Below are 16,045 nucleotides of genomic sequence, written 5' to 3'. Positions count from 1 at the left end.
TCATTATATGAAAATCAAACGTGATGAGTTTCTAATTTAACCAGTTATTGTGAGCACCAGTATTACAATCAATGTATATTTATGACATTTTCTAAATTAGATATAAATTAGCCTATATACTCAAACACCTAGTAAAAAGAACTATGTGCAAAGTGAAAAAAGTGATAATCATGTTTTAGCTATGTTTTTATGCACAGAGGTTCTATCAGAATCATCATCTTAATGGCTAGTAACCATTTTAAACCATGGTAGATTTAAAAAACACACAAAACACCTATATGCTACAACAAAAATAGGTGTCCGGGAATGTATATCTTCCATTTTCTTGCCTGCCAAATTCCTACTTAGTTCAAATATCACCGCTCCTAAAATACTCTTCCCCCACCTTACCTAGGCCATCAATGCTCCAAAGCCTTTACTCACATCTCAGGTAGCGTATCTGTCTTCTTGTGTTCTAGTTTATCTATTTATAGATCTCTCTCACCAAATCTCATCCCTCCACCCAGCTGATAACCCTCCCAGAGAAAGGACAATATCTTCTTCTTAATTTCCTTAGAATCTAGCAAAATGCTTGGCACATGGTAATTGGTTAATAATTTTTGTTAAAGATTCATAAATGGATACTCTATCTACTTTATGTTGAACTACTTTACTACAAAGAAAAGTTTGAGTAATAATCTTAACCTGAGAATCTTGACTAAAAATATTCCACTATCTAAATTCCCTGTTTTGAATCAAGGTATCTCTCACATTAATTTTCCAAAACAGAAAGACAAGTTTATAAGGAATAAAGCCCAATAACAAGAGCTTTACTAGGTGAAAATATGCAAGCAAATAACATTCCCTAAGTAAATGAGACAATAAAAATCATCTAATGAATAGTATATAGATTGCTCTAACATTGTAAATAGTGATTTCTTACTATTTAATTGCAGTCTTTCTCAGAAAAATCCATGTCAACCATCTGGCAAGTTTATGGTTTATACTGCAGAGTTTATCATAGTTTGGGATTGTAAAGTTCTCTGCCCTTTGATGCCAACACAAATCTTAAAAGGTCTTTAAGTGAAAAGAGACAGGAAAAGGATGATACATTTTTTTTAAAGTTTAATATTACAGACAGTCCTCGGGTTATGTCGGACTCGATGTACGTCCTTTCGTGGTTACGTCGCCATCTCCCATTTATTTATATAAAAAAAAAAGTTTCGTCATTTCGACGTATGTACATATGTGCTTTATGTTTTTTATTATTTACCACAAGTAAAGGTCAGGAATTGTTATCTTTCTTTTAAATTGTTTTTGCTGTTTCACTTCCTTACTGCTGTGTATGTGCTCCATGTGAGTGACTAGGTGCTTATGTAGGTGGGTTCCGACTTACGACGAAAATCGCGTTACGTCGCACCGTAGGAACAGATCGCCGACCTAACCCGAGGACCTACTGTACAGCCCTAAAAATATGGAATGCTTCATCAATTTGCATGTCATGCGCAGGGGCTCTGCTAATCTTTCCTGAGGATGATACCAGTTTACTCCATTCTTTTGCCCAAACCAAAAAGCTATCCAGGTGTACACAGTTCTAGGTTTTTATACCTTCAAATCTCTCCCTGGGGACTGATTTTCTTGGTGCCCCAAAATCTGTGGACCATCTGAATGGCAGAGCAGCAGCTGCTGCCTTTTATTGAATGTTTATTATGTGTGAGACATTGTGCATGCATTTCCTCAGCTAAGCCTCACAACACAGATGAGATTCTGTTTTACAGGGGAGGCTCAGAAAGGTCTCTCAACTAACCAAGGCCTCTCAACTAGTGGCAGAACTTGGGAAAAACTATGGGCTTCAACTCTAGGTTACTGTATAAAAAGAGGAGTGGTGGCACGTCACATCAAAGGAACACCAATAACCCTTTACCTTTGACTATGGGATGATGATGGCAGGCTGTTTACGTTTTCTGTGTAAACCTTATCGGAGGAGATCCCAATAATGTATTAGGTGACAGAACAGACCAAGTTTCTAAAAACTGTTTAATGTTTTATTCTCCATGAAGAATAATTCACACCTGATAACTAAGAGCATAACATATATGAACCAATTAACTTAACCAATCAGACTTTAAAAGAGTCTATAAATTTTTTAAAAGCCAATATAACTCAGCCTGTATGAGCAATTTTCTAGGCTTATATAGATGTCACAGGCACAACAAACTAAGTCTACTGGAGTGGCAAAATCATAGAGGTAGGGAGGACGACTTCCCACCTGCTTCTGTAACTAAGCATCTATTCCTACTTCCTTATGGGAACAAATCAAAGAACTTGGCCAATAATCAAATCAATCTGTTCCAATGAATTTCCAGGATTCCTGGGAATATAGTTTCATCCTATCTATGATTTTAAGCTGAGCACTACCAAAATACAAGAGAAATTTTGTAGCATTTACAACATTCAGTAAGATACCTCAAAGCTCTGCCATTCCTAATAAACCAGAATGTCAATGTATTAATACACAATGGAAAACATCAAGTGGGCACAAATAATGAAATGGGTTGGTAAGTGCATCCTCTCCCCTACAGGAGGGTTCAGATGGATAGCAGCATTTTAAGATTCACATTTGTTCTCCCCCCAAATATCTTTTATATCCATTCCCTTCTCTCCAACCTCATTCCCACATTTCTCTACTATAATGGCTTTTAAACTTTGACCACAGTCCATAGCGAGAAATACACTCATCAGTCAACAGAGAGTCATATAACTGAAACAAGTTTCACAAACATCACATACCCCTATTACATGTGACACACCTTGTCTTTTTTCTACTCTTTTTTTAAAAAAAATATATTTTATTGATTTTTTACAGAGAGGAAGGGAGAGGGATAGAGTCAGAAACATGGATGAGAGAGAAAAATCGACCAGCTGCCTCCTGCACACTCCCCACTGGGTATGTGCCTGCAACCAAGGTACATGCCCTTGACGGGAATCAAGCCTGGGACCCTTGAGTCCTCAGGCCGATGCTCTATCCACTGAGCCAAACCGGTTAGGGCTCTACTCTACTTTTTAAATGTAGATTGCAACCTACCAATGGGCACAACCTTAATGAAAAACCCCAACCTACTACAGCCATCTCTACAGCCATTATTAACTCACCTTCCATACTAGCACTGATCTATAACAGTTCCCTGGGCTCCTTTCTGCACCCCTTCAGTTGTCACTCCTGTCACCACCGGACCGGTCACATCCCTCCAGTATAGCAATGATCACACTGTTTTGTGATCATTTTTTAAAATCAGTCTTGCCTAGACTATGAGTTATCTTTGTCTCCACATCAAACTTTATTGCTCACTGAATAAATGAATGAATGTATGCTATAATTTTGTATGGGTCCCAATAATTCCATTATGTTAATTATTCAGTCAATCGATGTCTGAATACATACACTTTGTCTAGATTTTAAAGTAAATATATATTTATTCTAAGAACTTTCTTGTTAAAGTCTGGCTTCAATATATGGATATTTTCCTTCATTAAAAATTTGCTCAGCAGCAGCCAGTCTGACTTGGGATATTTGTCTTGAAATTGATCCAATGAATATTTTCAATTTCAATAACTACTCTGGCAAGTAAGAGCATACAGGATTTCCAAAACCAATACATTAGGTCAGTGTCCGAGGCACAGCACAGTTCACACAGTCAATGCAGTGTTATACCATGTGTTTCCATTTCTCAATGCTAATCACTTTTGATTTGAAGATAAGCCGTCAGGTGCATTAATCTATTCAGCAACTCCCACCACCCCCAAAGAAGGCTCAAAGAAGGCTTTACTTTCTCCTTTCCAAATAATTTCAGGAAATTTTGGTAGAGCAGGATGACTTTTTAAACAAGCAACTTTTAAATAGGTCATGGTTATATAAGAGTAACACAGAACACACACTGAATTCATGCAAGGAACATTCTCAAGTTCCCTGTCCACTTTACCTTTACCACTTTTCCCAATTTTTACTTTTAGGTTTCAATCTACTTGGGAAGTCTCTATTTTTCTAAATTCCATCACCATTCAATGTTTTCGTTTCTACTGCTACTACCTTAGTCCAAATCTGAACTAGTCTTAGGGAGCTCCTAGATTAGCCTCGCTATGAGACCTGGGCAACCTCTACCACTCTCCACATGAAAATATTAAGACCAACACATCAAGGTCACAGTGAGTATCACATGAAATAGTGTGCATGCGAGCTTGGCGGAGGGCCTGGCAGCAAACAGGTGCTAATTAACTGTAAGGAACCTTCTCCTTCTCTCTCTCTCTCTCTCTCTCTCTCTCTCTCTCTCTCTGTCTCCAGTCTCCTGTGTTGGGCTTCACAGTAAGATTCATATTGAACCATGAATGTGATTGATCTTATCCACATCAAATTCCTCCAGCAGCTCCCCACACCCTAGGACAGTGATTCTAAAAGTGTGGTCCCAGACCAGTAGCATCTGCACCAACTGAGAACTGATGAGAAAGGGAAATTCTCAGGCCCCACCCCAGACCTTCTCAATCAGAAATTCTCCAGGTGGGGGCCAGCAATCTCTTTTCATAAGCCTTCCAGATGATTCTGATGTATGTTCAAATGTGAGAACCACTGACCTGGAATAAAGTCCAGCCTGGCCCTGTAGAGTTGCCCAAACCAGTTTTCTTCGTTACTGTACTTGCTTTCTCAGACCTATTCCAAGGAAAGTTTACTCATTATCTCTACTGACTTTCCCAACTGAGATTTTACTCACCTTTTATGTCCTCCCCCCTCTAAGACACCTCTCCTGTCTGACCCAGCTTAAATCCCACTGTTTTCTTAAATCCTCACCTGATCATCTGTTTCCAGGAATTTTTTCCTCTTTCAGTACCAATTATTTCTGAAGACTCTGGTGATAATCGCAGAAGTCACAAACTGACTGTTCCTGGCTCATAGAGGGGGTGTGAGTAAATTGATTGCCAATAACATTTTTTAAAATTTTTAATTACATAGAAATAATATACTTTCCGCCTGTGTTGGGGATTGTTCCCACATGGCAACAATCAGCTGAGAGGCAAATGATTCAAGCACTCACCACCACTTTCCAAGGCAGGCATAGGTTTTCTTCAGACAACTTTGAATATCTCAAACCATGACTACCTTCTCTTATGGTCATGTAACTTTTCACATGTTTATTTTGTCTCTAGTAGAATACAAGCCTTCAAAGAACTGAACTGTTTGTTTTTCTTTTTAATTCTTATCGCGTTGAACAAAAAAATGATGTGAAGTGCTTACTACATAGAAGAATATTCTGGGCATCCTGTACGACCCCAAAATGATTTAGAACCTGCACAGACCTCCAGGAAACGTTTGGTTTTCTATCAACTTGGAAAAGATATAATAGCCTTTCTTGAATTTTGTTTTCGAAAAGGACGTGTACTAGGGCACACCGCTTAAGAAAGGTTTTAAAGAAATATCATTTGGCACAGGTTGTCTTTCAATCTCTAATGAGAAATGCCAATTATCTGCATACAGTATGCTTGCTGGAAGAGGCTTGGCCCGGGCCCGGGCACAGTATTTGACAGACCTAGGAGCTGTTTAAACCCTGTTCTATGCCGGATTTCCCTTCATACAAGATGCGTTTTAATTTTACCTCTGGTAGTAGCTACACTGGACTACCGTGCTTTTCAGGGGCCCATGCACCGGTGAACCATTCGCCGGCTTTGGCAGCGGCAAGGGGCGAGCCCTACTGTGCACCACGGTGAGCTCACAAACCTGCCCCAGGTGATGCACTTGCACCCTGTTCTCAGAGCGTGTCCTTCTTAAGGAGAAACAAACAGGGAACCCTCCCTTTGCGCCCATCTTGCCGACGCCTGCCCGTCCACACATCCCGCACACCCCATGCGATATTCTTCTCTTCCTTCCCCCACCCCAGATCCTCCAGGGGGCGCCCCCGAAGTCGACTGGGCACCCCCGGCAGACCGGCTCCGGGCGCGCACAACCCCCGCCCCATACTCACCCACCAAGGCCAGGGCAGGCCCCCGGCCTCGGGCCCCGCCCCCTTTCCTCCGACGGCTTTGCCCCTCTCCCGCCCCGCGGCACGCCTCGCGGCTCTTCGCGGAGAGCAAGCGCAGCGCCCACTGCGGGCGCCTGGGAGCCGAAGTGGCAGCTCGGGGCGTGGCCAGGTCCCGGCGGACGTGGCCGCGGGATTTCCGGCGCGTGGCGGGGACGTGTAACGTGACGGCCGCGGGGCTGTGGCGGGCGCCGGGAAGTTGTCGCTAAGTGGAGCGGGGGAGGCGGCGCACGGCCTTTCGGGTGGCTTTCGCTTTTCGGCAAGTGCAGATGGATCTCTCTCCTGCGGGGCTCGAGGGGCACGTTCACCCCCACCCCCGGGCCGTGGCGCTTTGCGATGCCGGGGAGACCGAGCCGGAGTCCAGCCCGGGCTCCGCGCCCGCAGACCTCCTCCTTCCGCTCCCGAGAATCTGAACGTTTGGGGTCGAGGGCGAGACATGGGACGTTGGACAAGCTGATGAGATTAAGGAGACAGACTCCGCAAAGCAATTTCCAGCCTGCTGCAAAAAATACTCAACGTGCCGCCGAAATATAACGCAAAATTTTTAACCCTGGCGTGGTTTCTAAAAGTGGAAGGCCTCTCCGTTTTTTCTTTTAAAAGTCCCCCATTCGTATAGATTAAATTTCTGAACTTGCACCAAAAGCAAGGACCCGCGCTCACCTCCTTCGGAAAGTCATCTGGGGGGAAAGGCTCTCGCCTGAGATGGAGATGAAAACGAACATACTTAAATATTTGCTACCTCCCGGCGGGGGGCAGAATGGTAACGAATATTTTGAAAACTTATTCGGTTACGTAATAAGTCGTAAAACCTGAGTTTTACCTGAGTTCTGGGATTTTTAAGGAAAACTGATGTCTCCAGAATGTTTGATGTAATGTAACCATGACGGCATCGATGGGCAATAGCAAGGATCAAGTTATGGCCAATAGAACAGGTCATAAGCGGGGGCTCTGTTATAATTAGTATCTGCATCTGAGACCCCAGTCTTCACATACGATTTGCATAGTTGCATACATTTGTGAGGAGTTAGGCCTTCGTCAGCTACTTGACATAGGTTGATTCTTATTGAATATAGAACAATAAAACGGTTTCTTAGTGTCTTCATTATTATTTCGATTAAAAGACCACCACGGTTTGGCTCAGTAGATAAAGCGTCGGCCTGCAGACTGAAGGGTCCCGGGCTCGATTCCGGTCAAAGGCATGTACCTTGGTTGTGGGCACATCCCCAGTGGGGGGCGTTCAGGAGGCAGCTGAATCGATGTTTCTCTCTCATGGATGTTTCTGACTCTCTATCCCTCTCCCTTCCTCTCTGTAAAAAATCAATAAAATATATTAAAAATAAATAAAAGACCACCACTTTTACCCCAGAGTAATAGTAGAGCCAAGAATAGTCCATTGTGCCCGGTGGGGCGCAGTGGTTGAGTGTGGACCCATGAACCAAGAGGTCACTGGTTGGATTCCCATCAGGCCACATGCCCAGTTGTGGGCTCCTCCCCAGTTGGGGGGTGTGCCCTCTCTTTAAAAAATCAATAAAAACATTTTAAAAAATAGTCAATTGTAAAAAATTAGACAAGTCCAAATGAAGGAGAGGGTCTAGTGGAAAGAACATGGAAGCAATCACACCTGCTTTCAAATCTCAGCTCCTGAACACAGGAAATACAATAAGTATAGAATTTGGGAGAAGTTAGTTAATTTCCTTAAGTTGGGATTGCTTATCTGTACAATTGGGTTGTTGGCGTGTGTGTGTGTGTGTGTGTGTGTGTGTGTGTGTGTGTTTGTAAGTTAAATTTTGTGAAAGCTCAGTTTGATTTTTAATCATTACTTGCTTTTTAGTCTACAAACTCTTAAACACTTCAGTGCATTTCACCTTTTTTTGTTGTACAGGTGTTCCCTAAACTATGTTTCACAGAACAGTAGTCCTTTGCAAAATGTTAATAAGTGTCTCGGGAAATTTTTCTAGCATCAATAATGGGAAAAACACAAACCTGTTGCTGTGAGGTTATTGGAAGTAAACCTATGTAGCATTCTTGCCAAAAACATTTAGTCTGTAAGGAAACACTCAGATAAATTAATTTATTTAAAAGATTTTTAAAATTGAGTTTAGAAAGAGAGGAAAGGAAAAAGAGAAAAACAGTGTGGAGCAAAACATTTATCAGTTTGCACATCCCCCACTGGGGATCAAGCCCTTGACTGGGAATAAAACCAGCAACTTTTTGGGTGTGCTGGACCACGCCCAACCAAATGAGCCACACAGGCCAGGGCACTCAGAGAAATTTAGAATGTGATTTGTTTGGATTTTCCAATAATGTCAATATCATGGAAGACAACACGAAAAGATAGCACTCATCTCCATTAAGCCAAGTGTGAACTGTATAGGATTATGAATTTTGCAGGACAATCTACGGACAATTGGGAAAATTTGAACATAAAAGCATAATAGATATATTGATGACTTACATTTCTCAGATATGATAATGATATTGTGGTTATTAGCTTTTGTTCTTAGGAGATGTATGCTCAAGTGTTCAGGGGTAAAGTCATGATACTTGCAGACTGCTTTCAGATAGTCAAAAAAAAGTGTGTATGTAGAGAGAAAATATGGTGCTATTTTAATTGTGGTTCTGCGTGAATAATACAGTTGGCCCTTAAGGCCCCTGCACAGTCAAAAATCCCAGTGTAACTTTTGACTCCCCCAAAACCTAACTACTAATAGCCCCCTGTTGACCAGAAGCCTTCCTGGTAACATAAACAATCAGTTAACACATATTTAATATTGACTTCTTCAAGGCCCAAAGGTACCTATATTATGTTTTGTTTCATGGGATGGGCAAAGTTTTACAACTTCTAAGGTCATCATTCTTGCCCTTTAAGGAGGCTAGAAACCCATTTCTGCCTCCCAGCAGGTGGCAGCAAACCAATACTCCATAAGGTGCAGTGAACTTGTAATTTTTGTGTCCTGGTAAATGTTCTGCAGGTGATAGATTGTGACTTTTCTTAGCTAGAAGAGCAAAAAGAATACTGCTGCCAGATTGTAGGAATGTATACCAATTTATCAACTAGTTGGGAGAGTGTATTTATGTGACTACATTTTATTACATAGTTATATTAATATTGTTCTTCATTGCTTGCCTCTCACAGAACCAAAAATCCATTTGTAAGCAATTCTGTTTGTTATGAAAAAAATGCTCATTTGTTATCTTCATAGATAAACAATACTCTTTATAGCCATTCATTGGTTAATATCCATTAACACACAACATTTCAAAATTTATGGGATACAAATTGTGGGGCGTGGCTACAGTGTTTCGGATAGGTTCAAGCTTTGGACTGATGAGAGGGCACAGTCCTCTCATTGTCACGTGCAAGTCCCAGCTTGGAGGGCAGAGCCCTCCCAGCACAATTATAGCCAACAGCTATAGTTGTAAGCTTGAACCTATGGTCCTAACATGTGGCCTCACGTGCCTGAATGATGTGGGCTTGATAGAGTTCAGGTGCATGTAGTTGAGTAGGAGTGAAACCCACGAGAATGTTGTAAACATCTCGATCACGCCCTTACTTTGCCTCGTGGCATCTACTATAAAATAAAGACACGGCTTGTGAGCGTCGGCGCTGTCCATCAGAGGGGCAGTGTCCCACCGAGACCCAGCTTTCATTCCCTTGTCTGTCTTTTCTAAGCCTTTCACCACCCCTACTCAGGGTCACTGAACCGGGCTGAGCTGGCATGGCACATAAGGCGCCCTGGGGCTGAGTATGCCATGGCCGTGCCGGCTCGCCAAAACAGATAAAGTATTCTTAGAGGAGAATTTATAGCTTTTTCATTCCTTTATTAGAAAAGAAGAGTTGCCAGGCTGGCATGGCTCAGTGGTTGAGTGTAGACCTAAGAACCTGGAGGTCATGGTTCAATTCCCAGTTAGGGCACATGCCTGGGTTGTGGGTTCAATCCCCAGTGTGGGGCATGCAGGAGGCAGCCAATCAATGATTCTCTCTCATTGACATTTCTATCTCTCTCTCTCTCTGCCTCTTCCTTCCTCTCTGAAATCAAAAAAATATATTTTTTAAAAAAAGAAAAGAAGAGTTAATCAATGATCTAAGTCAAAGTCAGCAAAATGATCCATGGGCCACATCTGAGGCATAGCCTGCTTTTGTTTACCCTACAAAGCTCTTAACAAAACTAATTTAAAAATAAAGAGACAGCCGAAACCGGTTTGGCTCAGTGGATGGAGCATCGGCCTGTGGACTGAGGGGTCCCAGGTTCGATTCCGGTCAGGGGCATGTGCCTTGGTTGCGGGCGCATCCCCAGTGGGAGATGTGCAGGAGGCAGCTGATCGATGTTTCTGGCTCTCTATCTCTCTCCCTGCCTCTCTGTGGAAAATCAATAAAATATATTTTAAAAAATAATAATAAAGAGACAAAGTACCAGTATCTGGAATGAAAGATCACTAAAGATTCTACAGACATTAAAACAGTGGTTCTCATCCAGAGGTGTTATGTCCCCAAGGAACATTTGGCAATGTCTAAAGATTGGGGAGGCTGCTATCAGCATCTAGTGGGAAGAGGCCAGGATGCTGCTATTCTACAGTGCACACAGTCCCCCACAGCAGTTTTCTGAGGTTGAAAGATTCTAATTAAAACTATAAAAAGAAAATGTTAAATTTAGGTCAATAAAATTTGATAACTTTGAAAAAAATGAACAAATTCTTTGAAAACAAAACCTACCAAAATTGACTAAAGAAGAAATAGAAAATCTGAGTTGTACATCTATTACAGAATTTGAATTTATAATTAAAAAAACACTTTACAAAAGTCCAGGACTTCACTGGTGACTTCTATCAACATTTAAAGAACACATAATGTCAATCTTATAGAAACTGAGAAAACTGAGGAGGAGAGAATATTATACAACTCATTTTATAACAGCATAGTTCTGCTAGAAACACCTGACAAAGACATTAGGGGAAAAAATCACAGATGAATATCACTTATGAATATAGAAGAAAAATCCTATGCAAAATACTAGCAAATTGAACACAGCAATATAGAAAAAGAATAAAATACAGTAGCCAATTGGGGTTTTTCCCAAGAATTCGAGTTTTGCCCAACATTTAATAAATCAATGTAATGTACCACATTATTAAAGGAGAAAAAGTCACATTTCAGTAAATTCAGAAAGAGCACTTGACACATTTATTGCCAGTTCATGATGAAAACAACCACAAAACTGGAAATAAAAGAAAACTAACTTTATTTTATAAAGAACATCTACAAAAGACGTATAGCTACTTTGTGGTGAAATATTCAATCCTAGGATTACGAAGAAAGTGAGAATGCCTACTCTTCTATTTAACTTTGCATCAGAGGTTGTAGATAGTGCAGTAGGCAAAAATTAAAGTAAAAGGTGTAAATATTAGAAAGGAAGAGTAAAGCTGTCTAGTCATAGTTGTCTATATACAAAGTCTTTTTTAAAGTTTTAATTGCCTTTAGATGAATAGATTGTCCATGTAGAAAATTTTTTAACTCTACTAGAATTAATCCTTGAAATTAGCTCATAGGATGAAAGATCCGTATATAAAAATCAATATTTTATGTATTAGCAAGCAGCAATTAGGAAATGAAATTTAAAAATATACTATTTATAATAGCATTATAAATATTTAGGAATAAATGTAATGAAAGAGGTGCAGGAGCTACATTGAAAACTTCAAAGCATTGCTGAAATGAAAGATTTAAGTAAATGGAGAGGTATACCACATTCATGTACATAGAACATGTACCAAGAAAGACCATACTGGTCTAGAAAACAAGTCTCTATACAAAATGTATTCTCTGACCACAATGAAATAAAAATAGAAACCCATACGGGATGTCTGGAAAATCCCCAAATCTCAATAATTAAGGGCATAGCTTGTTTAGACTGCTGGCCTGAGAAGTTCAGGCTGACACCAAAGACATTTTTCTTCTCTGCAGAGCCAGTTGAATCACATAGGAATTGATTATGGACATGTTAATGCCACATTCTAACCAACTGCACTAACCTGGCATTGCCCAAGATTGGGGTATGCTGGGAGCAACCACAGATGGCTGTTACGTAATTGAGTATTGCACTGAAACGGTTACAGCATATTTGAAATTCATTAAATCACTCCTCCCCCCTCCTTTTTCCCCCATCACATTCTGAAAATACTGATGAAAAAATCTGGGAACAAGACTGTGGGTGTAGTTGACAAAACAGAAAATCTGTTCCTGGACAGCTTTTGATGAATTTAATAAGTAGAAAGATAATGAGCGTAGACTACATTTGCATAATGGCATAACAAAAATTCATTGAACGATGCTAACCGTCTGGGGAAATACAGTTTGGAAACTGAATGTAAGATTCTGGTTCTGGCAAGATTACCCATTCCATTTAATGAAGATGCATGGTTTTAGAGGGGGTACGTAACCCCACATGCTTTATTCTCACTGATTTTATGTACCTTTTCATTCTGTTTCTCTTAAGAAAATCATTAAAATTCATTTTCAAATAGAAAATGTTCTAACATCCAGATTTGTCCAAACTACAGCTCTTTCAAGGATTTATAAAAGTATACTTTGCTCTTAAAAAGAGCTTTGAAAGGATTTGGCACTATCAACATTTTTAATATTAAAAAGTTTGTTCCACCCTCAAAAAGGATTATAAGTTACTATCTCCCATAATTACTTATTTGACTATCAATTGTGGTTAATTTAGCCATAGATTTTCAAATTTTACTTCGTAAGTAGTTTAGAAGACCATTCTTTCCAGAAGTTTTCTTCCTTTTTTTCTTAAAAAAAAAAAGCATTTTAAGTGTTTTTCAAAGTCTACTGTTGACAGTTTATTTTTATTTTTTAGCTACATGCTGCTTCTGATCATTCTGAAAATAATTTATCATTTTGATATAATTTTATGAAACCACAGGGGATGTCTGCTCTGCTACTCTTTCTACTCTGGGTTTGAACATAAAGGGAAAACCAAATATGATGGTTTGTTAACAGTTAATCATAGCTGATATTATGGAACTATTTGATGGCCATTGTGCTATGATCATGCAATTAATAGTTCCTCTCAACATGCCTGTGAGATACATGTTCCTGGTATCCTTGTATTTATGAGGAAACTGGGCTCAAGGATATTAACCAATGTGCCCACCTTATGTAAATAAGTGGGAGAGCCATGGTTTGAGTTCATCATGTAACTAAACACCAGTGGCCACATATTTAACCACTGGTGTTTACTAGCCCCCATTTCGCTGTGCAGTTACTAAAGTAACTGGATTATTTCAGATTCCCCAACTCTGTATGATCTCTCCAATTTCGTTTTTAATCTATGTAGTATAAAATGTGATATCATGGCAGCCTGTCTTAAATATGCAGCCGTTTTCCAATGTGATACACAATTTCACCACATGATGGTGCCAATGAGGTGAGAAGCCCCGTGCTTCTAGTATTTGACATTGGGCTCAAACCTAAATATAAATGTCAACAGAATGTAATTAGAAGTGTTAAAAAATAAAATGGTGGTTTTTTTTTAAGCAGCTGTAAAGAATTACAATCTAGAGGGTCTTTTTTAAAAAACATATAGAATGAAAAGATCACAACTACAAAAAGGGGAAGATTAATTGACTAATAAAAGTTAAAAATAAAAAGATAAAAGATGAGCCTTTGTATTCATAATGAAGTATGTGGGACAGATGTCAGGAAGGAAAGCACCAAAGGAAATGAATTAAATGAGAGCAGGTGATGTACCGAGAGAGAGAGAGAGAGAGAGAGAGAGAGAGAGAGAGAGAGAGAGAAAGAGAGAGAGACCAGCTGTGTGTTGTGATGTAGTTCCAGGGTCAAATGGGTAAGTGTTGCAGTAAGATTCCCCGGTAAGTACAAATGGGTTAGCACAAGCCAGTGACTAAAAGATTGTAGAGAACCTTTTAGTAGACATCACTGCTTCCTTTCAAACCAGGATAAGCATTACTGTTTCTTTTCCCTGCAATAGCCAAGGTATAAACTACTATGAAAGGAAGAAGCTTTGATGTTCAGAAACAAAATTCTAGAAAAAAATAGAAGGAAACAAGCAAAACTAGTTAACAGCAATTGCCTTGGAATGATGGAACTAGAGCAACCTTTTTTCCCCCTATTTCTTTATAATGCAGATGTGTTTTAAAATTTTCCATGAGGAGCTACTTTACTCCTATAAAAATATGTATTTGTTTACATGAAACTCAAATTTAAGTAGCCACTGTTTTGTCTGCCAACCTAACCAAACAACTAACATTGGAATGTCTAGGATTTTGATAGTTACATTACCATAATTCATTTTTAGGGCAGTAGTTCTTTTTTTAAAAATAAATCTTTATTGTTCAGATTATTACAGTTGTGTCTCTTTTTCCCCCCCATAGCTCCCCTCCACCCAGTTCCCACCCCACCCCATGCCTTTCCCCTTCCCCCACTGTCTTGTCCATAGGTGTACGATTTTTGTCTAGCCTCTTCCCGCACCCTATACCTCCTTCCCCCCAAGAATTGTCAGTCCACTCCCTTTCTATGCCCCTGATTCTATTATATTCACCAGTTTATTCTGTTCATCAGCTTTTTTATTCACTTGATTTTTAGATTCACTTGTTGATAGATATTTGTTGTCACTTTGTTGTTCATAATTTTTATCTTTAACTTTTTCTTCTTCTTCCTCTTCTTAAAGAATACCCTTCAGCATTTCATATAATACTGGTTTGGCGGTGATGAACTCCTTTAGTTTTTTCTTATCTGTGAAGCTCTTTATCTGACCTTCAATTCTAAATGATAGCTTTGCTGGGTAGAGTAATCTTGGTTGTAGGTTCTTGCTATTCATCACTTTGAATATTTCTTGCCACTCCCTTCTGGTCTGCATAGTTTCTATTGAGAAATCAGCTGACAGTCATATGGGTACTCCCTTGTAGGTAACTGACTGTTTTTCTCTTGCTGCTTTTAATATTTTCTCTTTGTCTTTTGCCCTTGGCATTTTAATTATGATGTGTCTTGGTGTGGTCCTCTTTGGATTCCTTTTGTTTGGGGTTCTCTGCGCTTCCTGGACTTGTAAGTCTATTTCTTTCACCAGGTAGGGGAAGTTTTCTGTCATTATTTCTTCAAATAGGTTTTCAATATCTTGCTCTCTCTCTTCTTCTGGCACCCTCATAATTTGATGTTGGTACACTTCAAGTTGTCCCAGAGGCTCCTTACACTATCTTCATATTTTTGGATTCTTTTTTCTTTTCCAGTTGGGTATTTTTTGCTTCTTTGTATTTCAAATCTTTGACTTAATTCTTGGGATCCTCTAGTCTGTTGTTGGATCTCTGTATATTATTCTTTATTTCAGTCAGTGTATGCTTAATTTCTAATTGGTCCTTTTTCATATCCTTGAAGGTCTCACTAAACTTCTCGGATGTTTCTAGAAGATTCTTGAGAAACCTTATAACCTGGTGTTGAACTCTATATCCAGTAGTTTGCTTTCCTCCATTTCTGTCATTTGTGACTTGTTTCTTTGTCTCCGCATTTTTTATGCTTCCCTGTGTTGGTAGAGTGGCTTTGTGTGCTAGGTGTCCTATAGGGCCCAGTGGCTCAGCCTCCCCAATTACCTGAGGTGGACACTATTGGTGTACCCCTTTGTGGGCTGTGTGCACAGTTTTGTTGTAGTTAAGCCTTGATTGCTGTTGGTATCACTGGGAGGATTTGACCTCCAGGCCAATTGGCTGTGAGGACCAGTTGTGTCTACAATGGGAGAACTGCTATGCTGGAGACACCCTTATGGGGCAGGACTTGCTTCAGTGGGGCTTTGTTGCTCGCTGAGTCTGCCCCCTGAGTGTGTCTCTTATGGATGCGAAGAGTTGTACTCTGGTATGGTCTCACTCTGACCACTGGGTACACTGGCTCTTGGATCTCCAAGGAGGTGCAAAGTCAGCCACTGCCTAAGGTCACCCAGCAGGAGCTATAGAGATATCTGCAGATTCCTCCTCTTTGTTTGGGGTTT

General features: G+C 40.1%; 1 protein-coding gene and 1 non-coding gene across 7 annotated transcripts in view; both read right to left on the bottom strand.

The window, feature by feature from the left end:
• MMAA (methylmalonic aciduria (cobalamin deficiency) cblA type) overlaps window positions 1–16,045 on the bottom strand; it is a 44,622-nt gene that overhangs the window by 16,983 nt on the left and 11,594 nt on the right. Inside the window, exons 1-2 of one of the 6 annotated variants that reach the window (XM_023754825.1) lie at window positions 5,622–5,959; window positions 923–1,056 (exon numbers count right to left, since the gene is read on the bottom strand). The exons of 1 other annotated variant lie outside the window; for it this stretch is intronic. The gene's annotated coding sequence lies outside the window, so the exon portion shown is untranslated. Of the gene's footprint in view, window positions 1–922; window positions 1,057–1,903; window positions 2,001–4,819; window positions 4,939–5,063; window positions 5,599–5,621; window positions 5,960–5,987; window positions 6,003–16,045 lie in introns of those variants that run through there. 4 more of the 6 variants (XM_006081745.2, XM_023754821.1, XM_014455563.2 and 1 more) reach the window with 4 other exon arrangements.
• Window positions 1,448–1,553, bottom strand: LOC111826606. The gene has a single exon (XR_002829965.1). It is a non-coding gene; the product is annotated as a U6 spliceosomal RNA (small nuclear RNA).

This window comes from Myotis lucifugus, unplaced genomic scaffold (assembly GCF_000147115.1).
Source record: "Myotis lucifugus unplaced genomic scaffold, Myoluc2.0 scaffold_1, whole genome shotgun sequence".
Lineage (NCBI taxonomy): Eukaryota > Metazoa > Chordata > Mammalia > Chiroptera > Vespertilionidae > Myotis > Myotis lucifugus.
The sequence above is the reverse complement of the archived record's forward strand: the minus strand, read 5'-3'. Positions and strand labels throughout refer to the sequence as shown.